Raw genomic sequence first — 25184 nt, forward strand, 5'->3', positions numbered from 1 at the left:
CACTTACCCCACTGAGTTATTCTTTGGAATATGTCACAGGAACCCAAGCAACCTTAGACAGAAGACCTCGGTGTTCTAATATCTGTGAAATATAATTGTCATGCAGATTTCATTGAAAATTATGCTACTGGGACTTAAAAAGCTAAATACAGCTGCTCCTTTCCCTCAATCTATGTAAGTCCATGCTTGGTTAGAATCTGTGTTAGAAAACATGCCACTTCCTTCATTTATCACTCATTCAACCTAACATTTACTAGGTATCTTGTAAGTAGTATGTTTTGGATAGTGAGAATACAGTGGTGAAAAAGATATGCTTCTTTTCCTCAAGGCTAGAAAAATGGCAGAGTTACATTACCGTGAGAAAAAGGTGAAGTATGGGTCAGTGATGACCAGTAGAAGGAGGTATTCAACATGTTATGTGAGGGAAACAGCAAATGATTCTTTCAACAATATAATTGAAGTGTGTACACCAAACATGACCAGAGTGTAGAGCTAAGGGAAGGAAGCTCCTGGAAGGGAATCTAGAGAAGAAATTAAAATGAGGTCAAAGTAAGCTCTGTACAATTGTGAAAACGGATTTGGACTCTCTCTGGTGGTTGAAGTGTGTCTTAGTTAGTTTGGCTTGTTATGACAAAATACCATAAACTGGTGACTTAGGCAATGAACATTTATTCCTCACAATTCTGGAGGCTGGGATGTTCAAGTTCAAGTTGCTGGAAGGTCTGTTTTCTGGTGAGGGCCAGCTTCCAGACTTGTAGACAGCTGGTTTTCTTTTGCTTCTTCATATGGCTGAATGGGAGAGGGTGAGAGAGAGAGAGAGAGAGAGAGAGAGAGAGGAGAGAGGGAAAAAGGGAGGGAGATCTTTCTCTTTTGTCTCTTATAAGGGCACTAATACTATCCATGAGGGCTCTACCCTCATGACCTGATTACCTCCCCAAGTCTTCCCCCCAAATACCATCACATTGTGGGTTAGGGCTTATACATATGAATTGTAGGAGGATGCAGACGTTCAGTCGATAGCAATGTGGAAGCCACAGAGGACTTTAAGTAGATGACTACTAGTATTAGGCAGAGCACTCTAGCTGTGATGTGAAGAATGGATTTGAGGAGTCAAGGATGTTAGAAGGGACTGTTAGGGGGCATCTGGGTAGCTCAGTCAGTTAAGTGTCTGCCTTTGGGTTGGGTTGTGATCCCAGAGTGCTGGGATTGAGCCTTGCATTGGGCTTCCTGTTCAGTGGGGAGTCTGCTCTGCTTCTGCCTCTCTCTCATGAGTAAATAAATAGAATCTTAAAAAAAAAAAAAAAAAAGAAGGGTCCTGGAGATGAGAGTCATTTGGAGAGATCCATGTACTTGGCAAGAAAGTAGAGTGAGCAAGTATTGGTGACGGATTGAATATGGGGGACATGGAGGTGTGAGAGGGAAGCTTGAATTCAGGGTAGTTGTGCCAGAAGGTACCCAAGGACAAGGTGTTGTGGAGAAGATAACATTTAGGTGAGGATATTTTGAGTTTTAAGGACTTCTGGGACTTCCCAAGAGGCAGTTGGATATCTGTGTCAGAAGCTGAGGAGGAGAAGCTGGGATCAGCTTTGGGAGTGGTCACATGTAGCTGGTGTTAAAACCACAGGGGTTGACAAGACCACCACGGGAAGCACTTTAAATAAGAAGAGGAGGGACCATATGCAGAACCTTACATAACGCCAGTAGTGAAAGACCTGGATGGTGATAAGGGCCAGCAAGAGATCGAGAGACAATATATGGAAGGATAGAAAAAGAAGTCTATTAGCAACCTGAATGTATTGTTCTTGCTTTCATGGGCTATATGTGTTATTTTTCATAAGTAAAATATACGTTCTTACCAGGTATATTGCCATTTTTTTTTTGATATGATAGTTTCTGATTCCTTGTGAACAAAACACTGGACTCCAGTTATTCTAGGCAAGACATCTTAGAATTTGGACCAGAATTTCATGTGGCATTTATAGAGGAAGAAAGTAAATCTAAGCTCTTATTGTTCAAGATACTTTCCTTCAGGACAGGAAAGCTAGAAAGAGAGAATGGAAAGGAGGTGGGCATTAGAGTAATCTATAATAAGAGAGGATATTTTGAGAGGAAAACTTTAACTCCTAAAGACACATTATTTTACTCACTGTCTTTTAAAAGAAGCCCTAGATTATGTGATCACGGATGGCTAATGATGGACTTGTTCTAGTGTATGATTAAATGTAGACAAGATCTGTGAACTACTAAAACAGCTTGTCTCCTTGGTAGTTAACTTCCCCCCATTTTCATCTATGAGTCATCCAATCCTGTTATGTTCTCGAGAACCCTGTTGGTATTCTGTAGTTACTTTAATTTTCAAATTATATTGTTGGAATAAAGTGGACATGTGTATGTATACATAGAGATATTGATTATTTTGTAACAGTGCTAAGTGATAACTATAAACTTCTAGTTTTCAAGTTTAAAAGTCTCAATAACACATTATGGTATTTGGCAACTTCCTAGACATAGTTACACAATACAGGGTGTATTATCCTTACAAAAAAGCTACATTTTAAATATATGTTTGCAGGTAATTATAGCACTTTTTTTCCCCCTGAGGAAATAATGTCAAAAGAGGGACTTGAATTCAAGCTTTGTCCATTGTGGTTGTTTGAAATATGTCTAGAGGTTCTTTGACACTTCCTTTGAATGGTGGAGCCTAATTTCTTTCCCTTTAGTGTGGACTGGATGTAGTGATTTATAAGGAATAGGATGAAAGCAAAAATGACTAAATGTGACTTCAGAGACTAGGTTATAAAAGGTAACCTGGCTCCCTTTTCTTCTTTTGTCCTGGATTACTCGTACTGAGGGAGGTCAAATGCCTGTTGACCCTTAGGTGACCTGGGATAAGACCCACATGTTGGGGAATAGAGGGCTCTTGTCAATAGCCTTGAAGTGCACCATCTTGGCCGTGGACCTTTCTGTTCTCATGAAGCCTTAAGAAGACCACGGAGCTGGTTGATAACCTGACTGTAACCTCGCAAGAGATTCTGAGTCAGGACCACCCAGCTAAGCTACTCCTGGACTCCTGACCCACAGAAACTGTCAGATAATAAATGTTTGCTGTTTTAAACCACTAAACTTCATAGTAATTTTATTAAGTTTTTCATTTTAATTCCAGGATAGTTAACATTATGCAGTGTTATATTAGTTTCAGGTGTACAATATGGTGATTCAACAATCCTAACAATAGGTTGTACTCACTAGTCCCCATCACCTATTTCTTCCATCTCCTCACCCACCTCCCCCCTGGCAACCATCAATTTATTCTCTATAGTTAAGAGTATATTTCTTGTGAAACCACTAAATTTTGTAGCAGTTTGCTACCCATAACTAATACACCCCCAAACCCGTTTAATCAGCTGAAATATTCTCTGAAGATTTCCAATGAAACACTAGTTAAACATGATTTTAAGACATTGTAGAATTGTGTAAAGAATATGATTTGAATATAGTTGTGAGAGGAGAAAATAACATCTAACTAGAGAAAGACTAGGAAGAAGATGCGACTTTTGTTTTGTTTTAAGATTCTAAAGGGAAATTTGGGGAATATTCAGTGACTCAGATTTTTAAAATTGGGTATAATTTTATTATATTTATGACTGTATTTTTACAGTGTTTTACAAGTCATGGTCTTTCTTTTTGATTGGCCCTTTATATGTTCTGCATACACACCAGCTTGATTTTTCTAAATATAAAGAGGACCTTCATGTTCCAGTAAGTTTTGTAATTTGCTGGGGAAGATATATAAGTTAGCAATATGATACCAGAAAATAGAGCTGGTTAAAAATGAGAGATGTCAGAATTTCTACTTAGGCTGGAATTATAAAGAGATGAATTTGCTTTGCTCAAAATGAGCTCAAAGGATAATTTCCAACACCCCAACTTCTTTAAGCCCTTTGGAGAGGTAGGTTTTTGCAGGTGGTTCTGGTATAACATGTGGGGCCGGCCTCTGCGCTCAGATGAAAAGGCAAGCAAATTAAACTTCCTGCTGCATGCTATCACATGGGGCTTTGGTACATACAGCATGAATTCACTGCTACTGAATATTTTCACAAGCATGTGGTTTTAATAGGTCACCTATTGTCCATATTCACTGTTGCTTCCATTCCCTTCTCAAGTTTGTATCTGAAAACAGTAGGTCATAATTTAGAATATATATATCCTTAATATCACTTGGTGTACACTCTGGAGGAGAAAAGTAGGGTTTATTATTTCCGTGGGACTGATGATTAATAGAGGTACTATTTTTAAGATACTTTGTAGATTTGTTGCATTGAAAATTCCTGTAGAGTGCTCAGAATTTAACCCAAACCTATGGGTTCATAGTATGTTATATTTAGGTAAAACCAAGGAATCAGATCTGGTTAGGGCTTTTAACTCATTCCTAGAAAAAGTCAACTCTTCAGCTTCCTGGCATTGAAATTTCTGTTGATAAAAAGTAAAACAAAGCAAAGCAAAGCAAAACAAAGCAAAACAACAACAACAAAAGCCAAAGCAACAAAAACAAAACAAACCAAAAAGACAACCTCTGTTTCTGTAGAGATATTTATTTTCTATTATCTTTGTGGAATGAGAATTTGCAATTTTTACAATTCCCTACCAAGTGGCATTATTATGGAAACTCTTTATTTATATAACGTGTTTAAGTCAGAAGAAATGAAAAGACTACTAGCAGACATCAATTCTCTTTTGGGATCTTTAAGTGACAGAATGAATGTTGACATGGAAGTTGCCCCTAAGAGGCTTCTATCACTTCAGAAAACTATATATCATTAAGATGAGTAGATGGAGGGTAGATATGGAGAGGTTTGAATATAAAGGGGGATTGACTCTAACAATGGAATGAAGATTTCACAAATTTTAGTGGAACCAATTTGGGTTGGAGGAATGGAGGAGAAAGTAGATGATGTTTCATGTGAGTTCTGTTCTCATGACAAATGATCTACCTCCGAGTTTCTCAAGAGCAGACTACGGACTTATTGGGCTGCATAGCTATTGTGAGGGCGCTGTCCTGTGTGTTGTAGGATGTTGAGCAGCATCCTTGGCCTCTTCCCATTAGCATCCCTCCATTCCACCAGTTTTGACAACCAAAAATGTCTCTCATTTTGCTAACCATTCTCTGAGAGGCAAAATGGCCCAAGTTGAGAACCACTCGTCTAGACATAGCCTGTGGAAAGCACTGCATTAGGATAGAAGCCTGTATTTAAGTTTGGAGGAAGAGGAGATTGCTGAAGAAGTACTTTTTTTGCTAAAGGAATGTCAAAGACCCTTTGACTGATGAGGCCATCTACAAACCCAGCTTCCCAGTTAACTCTCCAGACCTGGGGGTTGAGGTTGCTCTTCTTAAGTTTCATGGTATTTTCAAGGCTGTTGGTCTCTAGAGTAAGGGTTCTCAAATTTGAGTGTTCAAAAGAATCACCTGGAGGGCTTATTAAATCACAGAGTATTGGGCCCTCAGAGTTTCTGATTCAATAGGTCTCACTCAGTAGATCTGAGGGCTTGAGAGAAGTTTTGCATTTCTAAAAGTTCCCAGGTAATGCTGATGCATCACAAAAATACCATATTTTGAGAAGCAATTTTCTAGAATAAAACTACCTTTGGCATTATCTCATATTGATTTTTCTTGATTACCTCTGTAATTCTTTTCATGCTCATGCTTGCTACCTTTAGATTTTTTTGTTTGCATTTGCTCTTTCTATTTAATCTTTGGTATTTTTTTTTTTTTTTTTTTTTTTTTTTTTGCTTCAAACCACATGAGACTCAGTTTCCCTCGTGCTGCATCCCATACTATCTCTCAAGGTTGCCCATCTTTTAAGACATCTGTGCCTTAAAGAAAGGTTATTTACATATGTCAAAATTTGGGGTCACTTAGCCTTTGCTAAGCTCTTTTAATTGTAGTAACACATTTTTAGGGAATATTTGACTTTTAGATCCTTTTCTTAGCTATGACTGATTTCTTGGAACTCATCTTTCTACAAGGGACATTTGAATTATTTTGCATACATGTATAATTTTATACTTGCTCACATCAAAGCCAATCTGTGAATTTCCTGCCCATTTAGCCCATTCATACATCCTCTTGAGATGTCATCAGATTACATTTTATTACCCAGTTAAGATTAGTTAAGGTTATCTGCATTCTTAGAGATATTACTGCATCCTATCATTTCCTTAGTTATTAAAATGTTTTGTATTTTTTTAAATTTTTTATTTCTTTTCAGTGTAACAGTATTCATTGTTTTTGTTTTTTAAATAGGTATAGATTGGCCCTTGGGAGTCTCATAACTGTTTATATTTTTATGCATCAATTCCCTTTGCTACGTGTTGAAAATGAACTCCCTATCCATGACAAATCAGAGATCCATGATCCTGTAGACGAAAAATTATTTTCCCTCTACTCTTCAGAGTTCTTAACTGAGACCCCCATAATAAGAGACAGATTAACAAGAGAAAAACAAGCTAATTAACACGTATAAGTCATGTTGGTGGAGACAGGGAGAGAAGTAACTCTCAGATGTAGACCAGAATTCAGATTTAAATACCATCCTAATAGGGAAAGAGGAGGAGGATGTAGGCATCTTAGAAGATTTAGGAAAGATGAATAGGTTCTCAGAAGAAGAGATAGAAGGTATAACGGTGTGTGACAAAGTTTACTTGGGTGTGGTGTTGATTTGTAGTCTCCTCTTCTATGACAAGTGTCAGTCCTCTTTGGTTGGTGACACTGCAGGGGAGAGGATTTATGACAATTGAGTTCCTTCTGGAAAATCAATATTTAAGGAGTTAAGAGGAATTTACAGAAAATCTCTCCCTGCACTTGCTATTTTTTGAGTGTCTATCTCTCAAGATAATCAGGATGGCAAAATGGCATATTTTGGAGTGGCATATTCAGCTACCCTTCAATCTCATTCCAATTTTGGGTCAAAAGGAGACTATTTCCTCTCTAGCTCCACCTGATTTTCTCAGTCCAGATTTCACTTAAGGTAGCTGACCCCAGTGAATCACCATAAGTTGACAATTTGGTCACTTTGAATCTTGAAATAAGCTCGTTCAGGTGTGTTTCGTTGCTAGGGCAGTTTGAATTGCCCCCTCCTTGCCAAGCCAACTCCTAACCATCCTGCAGGTGTCAGCTAGCACATGACCTCCTCTGCACCTCAGAGAGATCTTCTGTGACACCCAGGCCAAGCTGCCCTGTCATTTGCTCCTGGTGCACCTGTACTTTTTTTCAGAACACTTTGCACAATGTTCTTATGTAGCTATTTGTAATAATATGATGCAAAACTCACCTGTGAGTTTTTTAGGGACAGTGTCTGATGTTTTGACTTATGTTAAGTGTCTGGGGTCAATCATAGGGCTGGTGTCCAGAAGGACCTCCATATTTAATGACTGGTGAATCTGTTCATCCTGTTTGTTCTCTGGAATAACACTTAAAACATAGAATTTTGCTTCTAAACTCTCCCATTTGATGGTCCATGATCATCTCTCCCCCTTGATTTCTCCTTTGTTTTTATTCCCTAACTCTGCTCAGTTCCTTAGGTTTTCTTCATAGGATGTGGTCTCCCGACTTCCTACTGTCCTGGCTACCTGCTTCGGATATTCAGTTGAACAGTGTTCTGAGTATCAGCACAAGACATATGGAAGTGCTCTCTTACTCTATTTGAGCATGGCCCTTCTGTAATACACATGGGAACTGCTTTAATGATTTTAGTACCTGAGTCACACTGCTGACTAATGCTAAAATTCTGATCACTGCAATGCCTCAGCTATTCGCATGATGCATTTTAATAATACAAGCATTATACAATCTATAAAAAACTGGGAAGTTCAGATAAAAAAATAATTGAAAAATCACAAGATAATGCTGTCTCCAGAAACATCCGGTGATAAACTTTTATCACCTTAAAGACTTTTCCCATGAGCTATTATGTTTGTGCTTGTATGTATTTTTATATGTGTGTATCATAAGCTCACATGTTCATTTTATATATGACTCTGTACTCTGTCATCTATTTCCAAGTCTCTTCATGTCAGTAAATATAGTTCTGTTCTGTCTTGGGAAGCAATGTGCATAATACCTGGATTTTTATCCAGGTTTGAATGCAGATTGGCCTGGGCTCTGCATACCCCTATTACTTACTAGCTATATGACTCAAATGGGTTACTTATTTTTCTGAATTTCAATTACATAGTTATACCATGTATTATATTTATAATAGCTATATAGTTCATATATATAGCTATATATCATTTCACCTTATGAATATACCAATTTTTGGCATCTTTAGATTAAGTCTCATCTATCGTACAATTTAACTTTTGGATTCTAAAGGTGGATTTTATATTTTTGTAGTCATTAAAATTATCTTGTTGATATCAACCCAATATTTCAGGCTTTGGAGTAATTTAAAAATACTTTTCAGTATTTATCTCTTGGATCTCTGTGTCATATAGAAATTTGATCATTAGACATTTTAATTCAATTTACAGATTAAAGTAAAAAATTTAGGAAATGTGGTAGAGAACTATATGCTTCATCATTGTTATTACTGCAGTTGCATGCCCTCCCTCATTGTCTTGGAGGTATTAATCCACTAACTGACATATTTTGGTTAAGGCTCTTGAGTGTTGAATCACTCCAACTGACCAAGTGTATTCTTGATCAGTTTCTTTCTTTGGTCCCAAGCAAGGGCAGGAGAAATCCTACCAGAAACCCTGATGGAATAAGAAAACAGTTGACCCTTGAACAAGGCAGAGGTTAGGGGCACCAACCACTTCCCCGCCCAAAATCTGAGTGTATAACTTTTGACTCCCCCAAACTTAACTACTAATAGCCTACTGTTGGCCGGAAGCCTTACTGATAAACTAAACAGTTGATTAACACATATTTTATATGTTATATGTGTTCTATACTATGGTCTTATAATAAATTAAGCTAGAGGAAAGAAAATGTAATTAAGAACATCATAAGGAAGAGAAATACATTTACAGTACTGTTTTGTATTTACTGAAAAAAACCCACATGTAAGTGGTCCTGCACAGTTCAAACCTATGATGTTCTAATGTCAGCTGTACATTATCTTTGTGGGTTTCTTGTAGTGTCCAGTAAGAGTTTCATAAGAGTAGATCGGGTTAGATTAGCCTGATGAATTTCTAGTGACCTCATACTAGCTCCTTGAAATTTTGACATTTTTACTGATAATATAGGGGCTATGGATCTGTGATTTAAAACATTAATGCCTCTGGAAGAGGAACATCTATAGCAAAAATCTATACCAACATAAAAATATGAAATATCCACAGACGCCTTAGACCTTAGAAAGGGATGAGGAGTCGGGGGAAGGTATACTTCAGTGGGGGAAGGAAGGAAAGGAGGAAAAAAAAAAATCAATTGGAGGATGGGGAGGAGTTTTTATTTGTCTCACTTATCTTCCCCTTGTTTTGTATCTCAAAAACAGGAGGAAAGGACAGACCACAGTGGTGCTATGTTCAATGAAGTCATTCTAGCACTTGGGGCGCCTGGGTGGCTCAGTGGGTTAAGCAGCTGCCTTCGGCTCGGGTCATGATCCCAGGGTCCTGGGATCAAGTCCCACATCGGGCTCCTTGCTCGGCAGGGAGCCTGCTTCTCCCTCTGCCTCTGCCTGCCTCTCTGTCTGCCTGTGCTCGCGCACTCTCTCTCCCTCTGTCTCTGACAAATAAATAAAATCTTTAAAAAAAAAAAGTTTAAAAAAAATAAAGTCATTCTAGAACTAGATACATATAAATAATGCTGTCCACATATCTTATAAAATGTATGTGCTTATTATTCTTGTTTACCTGGGGTGGCTCACTCTATGCGTAATAATTACTATTAGGATGGAGAGGAGAAGTGAGTTGGGGCAAATCGGAGACAGACCATGAGAGACTGTGGACTCTCAGAAACAAACTGAGGGTTTTGGAGGGGAGAGGGGTGGGCGATTGGGTGAGCCTGGTGGTGGGTATTATGGAGGGCACGTATTCCATAGAGCACTGGGTGTGGTGCACAATGAATTTTGGAGCACTGAAAAAAATACAATTAAAAAAATACCATAATACTTTTAACTAATATTGTGGTTAAGCTCTGCAAAGTACTCACTTATTGTTTTTACCTCTTCAATATACCTCAGTAAGTTGATAGGGTATCTCTCAAAAGGGAAAGGGGACATTGAAAGGCTAAGTGATTTTTCCCCAGAGGTTCAGAGCACATTATTAATGAAATTAAGACCATAAAGCAGAAGTTATGTTAGTAGGATCCTCACCTGGAAGTCAGTAGAATTTTCTCACCTTCTATTCTGGGAGAGTGAGCCAGCCTCAAGTATTTGGTTCTAGAGCATCCAAGATCCGGGTGCCACCTACTTCCATAGCCTCTTCTCCCATGGTTCCACATACATCATCCGATGCTCCAGGAACACTGGATGCTGCCAGTGGTTTGCTCCACACCAGTGCTGCTCCATGCCTTTGTGTGTTAGCCAGACATGACCATCTAAATAAAGAGCCCTTCACACCTTTCTGTACCTGGAAGCTTCTCACACCTGTATCAAACTCCTCCAGGAAGCCTTCTTTGAGCCACCAGATAGGGCTCATGCATGGCTGTTCTAGCCCTTCACATTGCAAGGCACGTGATGCTGCAATGATGTCTTTCTGTGCCATAAGTTTTCTGTACATCCAGAACCTAACGTGGAGTGAGAGTGCCCAAGTACTGTCAAAGTGGACTAAACTGACAGGCTGACGTACCAAAGAGAATGTGAGTGTAAGTCTAAATCAATGAACTAATAAATACTTACAGATTATATTCTATTTAAAAAGAAAGCCAGTTTGATTTTTTTCAAAATATAATTTTCAAATCACTACTCTAGCTATAGCCATTGTTTGTGTGTTACACATCTAATTTGTATTTTGCCCAATTGGGCAAACATGAGTATTTTTTATCCAGAAGCAACACGTGTTACAATTTCAGTGGCTGATGGGCTTACGAAGTTCTTTAAGGAAGCGATTCTATTTGAATTCAGAAGACTTAAGAGGTTTAAGGAATCTTTACCAGAAATCATTGCATTTTGACAATATCTATCTTTTAAAACATTCTGATGTCCAAGTGATTTGATTAATTTCAATTTTTAATAGGTATGAGGGAATTTAAAAATATTATACCCACAGGATAATTTATTCATGGAAGATCATTTTATAAGTGATGAATTTCGTTCCTTCTTTCCTGATAGAAATAGAAAAAATGTGGATTGCAGCTGCTAACTTAATAATTTTACTGATAACTAAGAATGGAACAGATCTTGCTGTGAATTATATAATCAGCTTAAAAAGCACTCCATATTTCTGTGACAGAGTATGAAAAACACAAGGCAGAGAATATGGTTATTTGAATTTTTTCCTGGCAGAAGCTTAACTACATTGTATTCAATAGTATAATCAGAGAAACATTGGGTTAGAATGATCAAAACATCCCCTCAAGGAATGTTTCTTAATGTCAGCCTTGAGTGACTTTTGTTTTTCCAGCTAAGGAAATCCAATAGTATACTAAAAAACACTAACCTTCAAAATATGTTTAGATTTCGCTATGCTTCTAAGGAGGCAATATGAGAATGTGAGAGCTGTGGTTAGTAGGTTTGACCCATAAAATTTGTAGAAAGGGGTCACTTAAATTTAGTTTGAAAGCCATCACTTTTGCATGTGACTGTCTCTAATATCACACCCCTCCACTCCATTCTCCATGCCACTAGTACAGTTGCCTTCTTTCTGAAGGCAAATCTGATTATGTGATATGTCTGTTTAAATCCCTTTAGTTGTGGAATCTAAACGTCTTAGCTTGGCAGAATAGGTCTTTCCTCAAAGGTCTTGCAATAACTGCCATTAAAATCCATGCTTAAGCTCCAAGGAGCCACTCCCAGTGCCTAAAATAACTCATCCATTGGCTGCTACTTACTATGATGCAACCATCCTTGTCTGCCTGGAATGCTTGGTGTCTGTCCATCTCCCAGGAGAATTGACCACTTCCCTCTTTTGCAATCATAACTGCCTCCACACCGCTGTTCTTCCAAACCTTTTTGTGTGTGCAATTACCCTTCCTCTAAGCTCTTATTATCTCTGATACTTGGTCGGATAGATTTATGAATGGACTCACTGATACCTGAGAGACAAATTGAACCAGCTTTCTCTCAATAATAGTATCCTTCATGGAAGTTTTGCCAGTAATTGCAGTGTAAATGAACTCCAGCTTGGGTTATTTTCCTGAGCTTTTTATTTACTATATTTACTAATTTTGTTTTAATGTTGTATTTGAAAACATTGGAGAGCAGTAGCTTTGATTTCTAATTTTAATTCTTATTCAAATACTTACATCCCTGCAGAAGAAAATACTTTAGGCTAAGAAAAGCAGCCTAGTGAGCAAAATTCTCAATTTTGACCTTATTTTTTCCCGTATGGAAATATCTTTTATTAATATCTTTTGAAATATCTTTTATTTTAAAAATACAAACTGCCAGTTGTTTTACCAGCAAAAAAATGAGTTTATTCAGGAATAAAAAAGAATTGTAATTGGGACAACAAGCTGTGGCGAAAGGGAAGGTGGGTCTGGAGAACAAAGGAGAGGTACACTATTTCAGAGAGCAAAGCATTAGTTAAGAAGGCTGCTGTAAGCTGAACGTCTATTGGAGTAAACTGGGAGTTTGAAATATAGTGGCTTCTCATTGGCTGAACCATGATGCAGGGCAGAGAGCATAAGGGAAGCATCTCTTCCTCCTACTGGGATAGTAGAGTAGTAGACACTTGCAGGACCAAGTCTGTGTAAGGTCCGATCTGTCACTTCCTGTTGGGCCTGCAGTTGACTGCCCGTGGTGGGGTGTGACGGCTACCCCTACCCAAACCTCCTCACTCAATTTTAGTGAGGTTTCCCCTTATTAATTTTCACACTTCCAGAATGTGCCCTTTGACCCATTTTGTCCCCCACTGGTGTTTTTGGATGGGTTTAGGACTTGGCGGAAGATGAAATTTGGAAAGCCCTCACCATTTTTAGCTAGATTCCTAACGATTTAGAGTGATTCTATGTTATTTTGTTCCTTGAGCTGTCACTAGTCTTGATTACTGGTTTCCTGTTCTGTCTGAGTTATCTCAATGGTACAGAGTCATAGATCAGCATGTTAGGTATCAGGAATGGTTATACAGTTTGCCATTGCCATTGTCGGCAGGCTTACACGTTCTGGAGTAGATACGGTCACTGGGGCACAGGTAGAATCATAAAGTGTCGAGTTAATTGTGCCCATCTTCCTTTTATTTTTGAAGTTGAGAAAGCTAAAATCCAGAACAAGAGTTCATGGCAAATTCAGAAAAGCCCTGAGCCCCGTGCAAAGTATTTCCAAACGCCTCTCCTGCCTTTTGTATTTGAAAACCATTCCAGGGGCTCCATAGTGCAGAGACTGCTCAGGAGGTTCCGGGCTTGGAGCTGGAAGTTAAACCATAGCGTGCTTTCCGTTGTCTTTTATATCCCCTAGTAGAAGAGTGCCACGTGAATCATTAGGCCTCAATTAACTGAAAGATGGAAGCACAAACTGCCTTGTAAGTTCTGGCTATACACTTTAAGGGGATGCCTTAGAAGTGTCCAAACCACTGTTTTCCTGCTTGAATTACCAAAAACTTCAACGAGTGAGTGAAGATGCTTCTCCCTATGATTTATGAGAGTCCATATTGAGGCAGGGTCAGCGTGGGTGGCAACATGGAGTTACGGATGGGTTCATAACAGACAAGGGAGAAAGAGAAAACAATCTCAGACACAGATGCAAATAGTCCTGGGGGACCTTTCTAAATATATCCCCACAACAATCTCTGCCTGGCACCTAACTGGTTTTCTTCCTCAATAGGTCAACTATTGTTGCTAGGTGGCTTTAATCATTTTGCAATTTCAAGTTAAAAAAAAAAAAAAGTAATAGCATATCTTTGTGTCAGCTTCCTGCCTTTTATTCATAGTTAGAAGGACATGAAACGGTCTTGAAAAATGCCCTGTCTTGGGAACCTTGCAGGAAGGTAGTCCTTTCAATCATAAAAATATTTCAAATAGCAGCTTTGTCAGCCTTCTTGCTTTGAGCTGACCATGGGTTAGGTTGGGGCAGGGGAGAAGAACAGCCTTTAATTATACATCAAGAACACCTTAAAGGAAGGAGCTCTACATGTTTGTGTCCTTTAAACTTCATAGTACTAAACACCCAATCTGCACTTTAAAATGTTTACTGAATGAGGAAGGGTTGGATCCAAGAGATGATGGATGGATATTTTGCATCTGTCTTCTTTGCGTCATTTGGAACGGCACAGGATCTCTAAAATAAATTTGTCTCCTCATAATGGAATGCTTTTCTTTTTCTATTTGCATAAATTAAATAATTGTCCTCTTACTCTTCTCTAATCTCATATAAAAAAAATTCCCTTACCTTTTCTTTGGATTACTTCCTATCCTGTTTCTGTGGGACCCAGCCCCCTTATTATCTCCCTAGCTATTCTAACATTGGCCCTTTCAAAGGGGCCCAGACTCTCTGCCATACCATTTCTCCTTGTTTGATGCTCAGCTTCTTAAAAGTGTGATATGTTCCTGCCACTCTCCTTCCCAATGACCTGGTAATTCTGCACAGCTTGGCTAAAACTCTGGGGGTGAGTAGCAATGCACATTCAAAGGAAACAAGAATATACCCTGGCAAGGTGGTTTCCAATATTTTCTTATTGTCTGGAAATAACTGTGAAGTGGTGTCCCTAATTGTCATGATTTTGGTTGACAGTTTCACAGACAAAAGTCTTCCTTCTCTTCAGGCTCGAGGAAACGTCTTTCCGCTTTACTTTTCTTAATTTTGCCTCATATATGCAATTCAGCCGCACCTCCTCCATGAAGGTTCTTCTACTTTACTCCTGTGTCTACCTGATACTTATTTAATTTTCTTACTACAGGATGCAAGGTGATAACACGTATTTTATCTTAAAAAAACCTCAGCATCTAATTCAGGGCTCAGCACACAGTAGGTAATTAATAAATACTCAATTGACTGAACTATTACAGACCTATGGGAGACTCTTACTTTTTTGAGTCAATCTGATTGTCATTTTATTAAGGACTCTGAATGCCCACAATAGTACATTCATCATGCTAATTTAATCGATTACCTTCTTGCCGGAGCTTTAACTATTACATAAGAGGCCCTTTGTATTTTTATTAGTCTTCTTGGTCCATACATTGATTTGAAGGTTTGTGGGATATGTTACTATATTCTTTTCCATATATAAAAAACTATCCTGTGTGTTACTGTTTCAGAATCAGGAAAAATGGTAAATAGACAAAAGGACTCACCAGGTAATTGAGAATTGCTGGAAGATATTTTGGGAAGCATAACAAAAACTCAGGATAAAGTCTTGCATATATTGTGGGCCTTCTAGGACTGATTAACACTCATCTTTGGAGTGTGTGTGTGTGTGTGTGTGTGTGTGTGTGTGTGTTTGCACTGAGACTAGGATGTGAAGACAAAGGATTGCTAATAATCCTATATGTAACTAGAAGGAGACTCAAAGTTAAAACTATTAACTGTGATACATTTCTTTTTTGGTTTCTCTCTTGCTGTCTTTCAAAAAACCCACAAACTTTTTTTTTTGTTTAAGATTTTTATTTATTTGACAGACAGATCATAAGTAGGCAGAGAGGCAGGCAGAGGGAGAGGAGGAAGCAGGCTCCCCACTGAGCAGAGAGCCTGATGCGGGGCTCGATCCCAGGACCCTGAGATCATGACCTGAGATGAAGGCAGAGGCTTTAACCCACTGAGCCACCCAGGCGCGCCCCCCACAAACTTTTGGTACAGAGTACAGTTGCTGCCAATTCCAAATTACTTGACTTCCTGTAAGGGATTTGTCAAAATGACAAAAAAAAAAGGTGTCGTTAGGAGCAATTTGAAAATAAAAACAAAATTAGGAAGACATTCAGAGCCATGCCTCAGTGGACAGAATGACAAGTGACTGAATTTGTTTGAATTTTTGTATATCAGGAATCTAAAGATATTATTGTTCTGATTTATTTATTTATTTATTTATTTATTTATACAGCAAACTGATCAAAGTACCGTGAAATTGTATTAATCTTTTTTCCAAACCCAAGTAGACCACTTCATTGTTCAGTGTGTCTTTTACCTCCACTTGTCTCTCCATCTGCCTTCTTTCAAACTAGTAAAAATGGAATGTGACTGTGCTAGATGCTCAATGTCCTTTACATGCTCTATTTTTTTTTCATTCTTGTTTACTATGAGTTATGTAGTCCATGCTACCATGTTGGAATTTCCTTAATTTTTTTTTTTTTTTTTTTTTTTATGTTATGATAGGGATCGCATACCACCCCTTACTCTGGTGACTCCTTGAGAAATGAAAAATGTGACAGTGCATGTACCAGAATGTTTTTACTCTACCCTCATGCTAGACTGACAATTTTGCTGTCATGAATTACCACGTTCAGACTTTTAGGATGAAAATTATTTTTTCTTGAGAATTTTGAAATCACTCCGTCATCATCTAGCCTCCAAAGTTAATGTTGAGAATCTGATGCCCATTTTCTTAATTCTTTATATGGAAACTTCTTTGTTTATAAGTGCTTTCTTTGTCTTTTTGTTCTTTTTTGGAACCAATTTCCATGTTTTTATCTTGTTATTCTCTTATTTGATAAAAAAAAAATCTTTATTTTATATTTTTTATTTCAAAGAACTTTTTCTTCTTTTATTATTTTCTCTTAGGACATTTTAGTCTTAGTTCATGGATCAATGTCTCATGTTTACAATGATATCAATTACCAGTTATTTGAAATTTTCAATTTTTTTAATCTACCTATTTTATTCTCTTCCCTTTGGAGACTTTTCTCAAATGTTTGGTAATCCTTTCTTATCTACTTGTGTTTATGCTTAAACACTGATGAGAAGCTCTGTGAGAAAGGCCATGTTTATTTATTGCTCAACTTCTCTGTGACCAGCCACATTATTCTTGACTGGGGACCAAGTCACTATGTGCACATCTTTCCCTATTACCTGTAGAGCTAGATCCTCTAGTCTGCCTTTAAAGAAGCATACGTCAGGCTTTTGACATCTTAGAGCTGGCAGGAGGAAGGCATGAATGTGTCTTCTCAACCCCACCTTCCACTGTCCCCAGTGTCCCAGAATTTTGAGATTCTCAGACTAAATTATTCCATCGAATATTTCTCAACACTCCTGGAGGAATGAGGGATGGGTCATTATTTAATAAGTTGGGTTGGAGGTGAGGACACAGGAAAATAAATATTCCTTATATTTAAAATATCCCTTGTTTTCAACCTTCTTACTCCAATATGCAATTTCCTTGCCTTCTACCTGGTCTTCCAACTGCTGAGCTTTTTCTAAGTCCTGCAGGGAAAATTGGAGTGTCTCTCATTGGTGTCCTCCTTTAGTAGGTACTTGGGTTTTTAAAAAATTTTTTAAATTCAATTAATTAACATATAGTATATTATTAATTTCAGAGGTAGAGGTCAGTGATTCCTCAGTCTTATATAACACCTAATGCTCATGACATCACGTGTCCTCCTTAATGCCCATCACCCAGTTACTCCACCCCCCACGCCCCTCCCTTCCAGCAACGCTCCGTTTGTTTCCTATAGTTAAGACTTTCTGAGGGTTTATCTCCCTCTCTGATTTCATCTTCTTAAATTTTTCCCCCCTTCCACTATGATCCTCGGTTTTGTTTCTTAAATTCCACATAGGAGTGAAACCATATGGTAATTGTCTTTTTAAGATTGACTTATTTTGCTTAGCATAATACCCTTTAGTTCTATCTACGTTGTTGGAAATGGTATGATTTCATTTTTTTGATGGCTGAGTGTGTGTATATAGATACATATATATATCCATACATATATATAAAATATATATATAATATGAATGGATATATATATATATGTATATATATATATATATATATATATGAATGGAAAAAGAACCTGTGGTATATATAGATATATATTGTGGGGTATATAGATATATCTGTCGATGGACATCTGGGCTCTTTCCATAGTTTGGTTACTGTGGACATTGCTGCTATAAACATTGGAGTTCATGTGCTCCTTCAGATCATTATGTTTGTATCCTTTGGGTAAATATCTACTAGTGCAACTGCTGGCTGGTAGGGTAGCTCTATTTTTAACTTTTTTGAGGAATTCCATACAGTTTTCCAGAGTGACTGAACCAGCTTGTATTCCCACCAGCAGTGCAAGAGGGCTCCCCTTTCTCCACATCCTTACTAACTTTTGTTGTCTCCTGACTTGTTAATTCCAGCCATTCTGACGGGCTAAAATTTGTATTTCCCTGATGCTGGGTGATGTTGAACATTTTGTAATGTTTTTGTTAGCCATTTGTTTGTCTTCTTTGGAGAAATGTCTCTTCATGTCCTCTCATTTTTTGACTGGATTAGTATTATTTTTTTTTTATCTTGAGTTTGCTAAGGTACTTGGGTTTTACCTTGCTCTTTTCTATTAAGATTTTTGGCCCCGCATCTCATTTCTTGGTGGGGATAAGGATAGCAGCAATGCCCACAATAGCTCAACTATGGAAAGAGCACGGATGTCCATCGACGGATTTCTCTCTATATACCATAATATGTATCTATATATACCACAGCTTCTTAAAATAATTTTAGTAGACATAAAGTTATTTGCCCTTAGCAAAATATTGATCTTATTGAGATGCCTTATGGTTATATGTGGAATATATTGATGTATAGATAGATAGACACCTTGTCTACAGGTAATTTAGAAAATCCATGAGGTTCAAAATCCAACCAAGTGGAGTTTCAGCAGGGAAAAATAATACAAAATTGTATGGAAATTATCAAAGAACAGTGAAATGAAGGTTAACATTATGGTACTTTAGTATGTCTATAATGGTGTTGTTCTGTCTTTCTGCAGTATCTTCCGAGACTCAGCTATGCAAAACAAGGAGCCCAGCTGGAAATGCAGATATCTAAACTGAGAGATATAAAGTGTTAAGATGTCATCATGAATTACTTTTTCTGTAGTGAGATATAGGAAGGCCCCTGAAGGAATGGGATCTGGATGGGCATCGATGGGAAAGTAGGTTTAGGTAGAAGCAGGTGTGGAGATCAAAAAAAAGAAAAAAGAAAAAAAGAAAGCAGATGTGATTATAACTCTAACACTGTGGCTTCTAGTCAGACATGGTATTACATATCTTCACGAAGGTGGCTTCACGTGTCAGCGAGGGTTAAAAATGGGAGCTCTCTTGGGGATGGAGGGGAGCAACCAACAGAATTGCTAAATGGCCGTACAGCCCAGAAATTTGCTTGTTATCATAATGAGTTATTTTGAAAAATCTAGGACATCCTTCACATGATCATCTCAAAGATAATTTAAAAAGCAAGACATACTCTAGGGCACAAAAAAGCAAAATTCAAAATATTTTAGAAAGCTAAATTATTTCCAGTAGGGTTTATAAATACTGTACATGAAATGTGAGGCTAGGACTCTGATCACAAAAACCTTATACCAATGCATTCTTGTATCCCAACTTAATCTGTCATGATTGGCAGTTTTCTAAAATAGATCATGAGTCTTTGTGCAACAGGGTGATGTTAGAGGCAAGAGAGAACATCCCGTTTGGTTTTATTTCACGGAGTAGAGCTATGTGACTCTGCTATTTCGGAAGAGTGGCCATCTTCTGCATGCTTTGTTGCAGACAGCCTTTCTGGCTGCAGTAATTTAGGGGCATGTGAGAGCTGAGTTTGAAAGTACACTAAAACACCATCAGGCAAGCGCTGAGTATGACGTCTTCTGAGGCTGGTCTCATTTTGTAGGTTGTGTGCAAGGTGCATTTCAATTGATTGACTGGATCTACCTGCCAACATGTCTATGAGATAGGACTGAGCCAGAAATATTTGAATCAACTTAACATTTGTTTAGGCAAATCGATTTAAAGATAATTGGCCGGTTCAAATCTATGACTTGATTGGACTGGACTGCTGAGAGAGGCTGAGTTGGTCCACAGCTCAGGCTGGGTCTTCTGGTTTACCTCAGGTGGCTCATTAGCAGGGCTAGAGCACACCCCTTTCAACATCATCTTTCTGTGTGTGTTTGGAGAGGCTGGGACCTGAACAGATGGCCTCGATGTGGGCTCCCATGACTACCAGGCATGCCAAGCAGGCAGATGAGTGATCTGGCTTGTTCCTTCTCTTTTAAATTGCTGTCAGCCAGGGAAAAGTGGTGAAAATAAATCAATGGCTCCCTCCTCCAGACCCAGCATGTACCTTTCAGTCATCAAAATAAGAAACATCCTGTGGTGGCTGTTGGGTGATTTCTCTGATAGGAAGAGCCCTTCACATACTGGATATTAACATAACAAATGGCCAAATTGTATCTCAGAAAGGACATTTTTTTTGTCAGGGACCAAATGTTGGCACTGAATGGACAACAGCAGGTTTGGAGGGAAGCATTGTTTATTCACTCCCAGACTCTTCGTGTCCTTTCTGACTGGGTTCAGTATTTTTGGTAACTGGTTGGTAACTGTTTACATCTCCTGTCATTAGAACACAGGAAATCATAAACAGGAATCATGCTGAATATCTCTGGCAGTGCTTTTGTGTTCCTACTGTACTCAGGCTGAGGGGCCTCTTTTTGTGTAACTTCCATCTTTTTGATTTTCATTGAGTTCGAAGAAAACGGTGTAGCAAGGCACTTGGTGTAAGACCAACGATGTAAACTTTGACTCCTACTTAATCTTTGGTATATTAACAGTTGACCCTGAGCTAGGCAACTTTTTGGAGCCACCTCTCAAAAAAACTGGTCCTGAATCAGGAGAGTGTGGGATCTTTTATTTTTTATTTAAGCTTTGATACACCATTGCATGGTTAAGTGCTAATCATTAATATATTAACAAATCAACCCTGAACTGGAATGTTCTGTAGATTTGTTCTCCTTTATTTGGAATAAAGGCTCATCTACCTTGCTTACAAATCGATGGGTCGTATTCTCACAGATGCAAATTGATTTTCTAGTTACAAATCATGGACCTTGATGTGTTTTCAAACAATAAACATTTCACATATGTGAGAGCCATGTTGGGTTAAGGTAGAAGGGAAGTTTTACTTTTTGGAATGAATCTGATATATATATGGCTTCTCAAATTTGAAAGCTTCATATGGCCCGTGGGTGGCATGTTGGATATCCCAAGACTTACTTAGTGCAATATGATAATCTAGTTCCTAAATTTTACATAGTTTGACACATAGAACTGGTAATGTTTCTAGAAATACCATAAATAGAATTATCTTCATAAGACCTTTGTGTGGTAATCTGCTTTAAGTTGTCTCACTACTCAACTAGAAGCATTATGGGACAGTCAGGTCAGAGATTCAAAAGTCAGGACTTCCAGCCCTGTTTCTCATTTGGTTATAACTGAGCTATTTCTTGAGAAATATCACTGAAAATGTCTCTTCACTGATGCTTAAAATATATATGCAAAGTAAAGCTATCTAACTTGCAAGGCATTGGGGGGGGTTCTTTATAAATGTTAAGAAACTTATATGTAAAAATTATTATTAATGACTGAAATACTTAGAACTGTCAAGAAGGATGGCATCATTTCTACCAGCCCTTGGGAAGAGACAGGTCTGCTCGGAGTTAGTCATCATCTGTGGATGATATATTTGAGGACATGATGCACAGCAGTTGAATTTATAAAAAAAAAAAAGAAAATGTTGGTAAAGCTCTTTTGGAGAAGTCATGGATTGCAGCCTTAAATTCTGGGAAAATGGAATTTTCCCTCAGCTTTACAAATGTGGCAGAAGGGATCCTCACTATTTTGCATTTCTGGATTCTCATTAATGACACACACACATACACACACACAGACACACATGGACGCACAGAGACACACACATGAGTCAATAAAATCTGTGATAATTAAAAATGCTATCCTAGATTTAAGATGTATTTTAAAGATATTAACATAAAATGACATCTCAGAATAATGGCAGGTTTACTTCTGTTGCTTCACTAATTCATTTTCTTTGGAGTTAATGGGCAGTCAACTGTTCATTCTTACCCTTTTTTGCAAGAGTTTCCTTTTTTTTTCTTTTAAAAAATTTTATTTATTTTTAATATTTTATTTTATTTTATTATTATTTTTAAAGATTTTATTTATTTATTTGTCAGAGAGAGTGAGCACAGGCAGACAGAACGGCAGGCAGAGGCAGAGGGAGAAGCAGGCTCCCTGCTGAGCAGGGAGCCCGATGTGGGACTCGATCCCAGGATGCTGGGATCATGACCTGAGCCAAAGGCAGCCGCTTAACCAACTGAGCCACCCAGGCGTCCCTTTAATATTGTATTTTTAAGTATTCTCCACACCCAGCGTGGGACCCTGAGATCAAGGGTCCCGTGCTCTACCGACTCAGCCAGCCAGGAGTCCCCGTTTAATTTCTATTTATTGAAATAGAATGTGACCTCTAGGCGTTGATATCCTAGAAAACAGGCCCATGAGTCTTCCCACAAGAAAGTTAGAAAATTTTCTTTTCTTTTTCTCCCTCCCCTTCCAAATTACCGTCAGCCACCTGATACGTCTGTGCGTTGGTGGAACCTACTGATTGCGATGAGACCAAAGAGGTGAAGGAGCTCATTCAAGGAGTGTTTGGTCAGACCCGTGACTAGAATTCAGGTCACTTATTTCAGTTCTCACACAAATATTTATTACACTGGATGTCGTGCTGGTTGCTATTTCTGTGACCTTTCTCTTCCATCATGCCAGCTGCCTGTCTGCTCTGCGGGATTTGATCTACGGAAGTTACTTTTCTTTCCATAGGGAAGCATTTCCCTAGTGTTCATTCTCCTCACATACACTCAGCAGACCTCCTCAGTCTCCTCATTTATGAGACGAGGATACTGTGCTGCCTGCTCCAAACTGTCTTGCTGCTGTCCTCCTTTAATCAATTATACACGAAAAACTCATTTGAGCCCTGAGCATCCTTCGTTGTGCATTTCATGTAGCTATGTTCATCATGCTGTGTTTTACTTATTTTTACTTCACCTTGTTCCTAAAGATGGCAGGAGGAATGATGCTGTCATGTCCCTCTCTGATACAGTGATCAAAGGAAGGGTTCAGTTATTTTAAACAGTGGAGTGCGTTTTGCTTTTGGTCCCACGTTGCGAACAAGCCTGGCTTCGTCTCGCTGTCCTGGTTTTCTGTGCCATTTTGGGTGTGTGTGCAGGCACACATCAGCAGCATCATGAGCTGTTGTCCTCAGGGCCTAGCAAAATGTGAATGTATAATAATGAAGCAAACGTTTAGCTAATAAATGCAAGCTGATGATGCATACATGTAATGGAGTAGAATGACATTTCTATTTGGGGTACAAAGTATTGGGATTATGTCAATATCTGTGTTAAATTGCATAAATTGGAACTATGTCTTTTGGGGCCTTGAGATATTAAAATAATTAGAAAATGGAGCAGTTCAGAATGTAATCATTAGAACTGCTCTCTCTCTCCTGATCTGGGAGAATGTAAAAATGGCCATTCATTGGTTGGTTGCTGTGTTCTGAGGATTTTGCTGACTACTTTACATGGAACATTTTCTTTACTCATTTTAACAATCTGTGGAATAGTTTATTATCCACATTTTACAGAAATGAAACTCAGTTGCAGCAAGGTGAAATGACATGCCCAAGCACTCAAAACTGCAATTCAAATTGAGAACTGTCTGATTCCAGAGTCTTACTTTTAATCACTTTGCTATACTTCTCCCAAACCCACTCATTCATTCACCACATTTTTATTGGTGCATGAGTGTTTGGGATACCAGGAAAATGGAATAAAACAGACAACTCTGGTCTCATGGAGCTGTTGTTCTTACAGGTGAGGAGGAAAGTGAAGATGCAGAGGATGTCACATGGTAACGCACAGTCCCAGGAGCTTACAGAATAGTGAAGCAGAGGAGGCAGTAGAGAGTGATGAGCATGGGTGCGGGGCTGGCCCATTTGAGTAAGGTGGTCAGGAAGGCCTTGCTAAGAAGGTCACATTGGACAGAAACACGAGCAAAGGCACAATTGAAGTGGGGGTTGTGATGGCATTGAAACAATTGGAGGGTGTGAGCTAAGGAGAAGCTGGGGAGAGACGGGAACCAGAGAGGACATGAGTAGAGACAACTATTTGGAGTCACTTGCCAAAAAATTGGTCCTGGATCAGGTGAGTGTGGAATCTTTTATTTTTTAAGATTTTATTATTTAAAAAAGATTATTGTGTTATTAATTGCTAAATGTAACAGTCTACTAGGGAAGGAAATTTGATTGATGATGCAGGAGAGATGTGAGAAGTGATACCTCAATGTTCCAGAGCAGATGAGATGGTTTGGAGCCTAGTGCAGAAGGGGGTGGCTTGATCTTAGGCAGGAGTATGGAAAATAGGAGGGAAACAAAGTACTGGTGGCAGAGGGATGAACTTGTTGGGGTTGAGGGCATTGTCTTCAGATGGCTCCTGTGTTCTCAGTGGAAAGGCAAAATCAGATCTTAAGCTGAGTGTGCTGGTGGGGGATGCCATGTTGAAAGTCCAAGGAGGCACCAGCACAGAGCTGTCCTCCAGAAGAGTCAGAGAGTGACCAGAACACATCTCCATAGTTTTGTGATCTGCCAGCTTTCAGCGTCCCCTTGGAGTTAGTGGCCATGTCTTCAGATTGTGATTTCTGGAGAGTGAACGTGCTTCTCACACTGGATCAGGATGAACAGAGCATGTGGAAAGTTGCATTTCAATATGGTCATGGTTTTGCCAGAAGAGTGTAATAAAGAGGTCTATGATGCGACCGAGGACTTGATTGTACATTGTACTTTTTAAAATAATCATCCCAAATAACATGAGGTGCGTTGTTACAGGAAGTCCCTTGCCTTCACAAAAGCTACCACATTTCTCCCTGAGGAGAAGGGCCAGTTCTCACCCAAGTCCACACAGGGGACTGGCGTTGTTTTTGTGTAAATTAAGTAGTCCAGTTTTTAAAAAATCTTCGCCTTAATATTTTTTTTTGGTTCGTTTGTTTTATTTTGAATGGTCTATCATCATGGTTCTCTTTTTGTCCCCCCAAGTTGAGATGTAT

General features: G+C 38.6%; 1 protein-coding gene and 1 long non-coding RNA gene across 3 annotated transcripts in view; both read left to right on the forward strand.

The window, feature by feature from the left end:
* LOC131813521 (uncharacterized) overlaps positions 1–20507 on the forward strand; it is a 60260-nt gene extending 39753 nt beyond the window's left edge. The window contains exon 3 of one of the 2 annotated variants that reach the window (XR_009346853.1): positions 19004–20507. This is a non-coding gene — a long non-coding RNA (uncharacterized LOC131813521). Of the gene's footprint in view, positions 1–2878; positions 3194–19003 lie in introns of those variants that run through there. The other variant, XR_009346852.1, reaches the window with a different exon arrangement.
* The window catches only part of FGF14 (fibroblast growth factor 14), a 609423-nt gene that overhangs the window by 48062 nt on the left and 536177 nt on the right, over positions 1–25184 (forward strand). The gene's annotated exons all lie outside the window — the stretch shown is intronic.

This window comes from Mustela lutreola, chromosome 13 (genome assembly GCF_030435805.1).
Source record: "Mustela lutreola isolate mMusLut2 chromosome 13, mMusLut2.pri, whole genome shotgun sequence".
In the NCBI taxonomy this organism is placed as follows: domain Eukaryota; kingdom Metazoa; phylum Chordata; class Mammalia; order Carnivora; family Mustelidae; genus Mustela; species Mustela lutreola.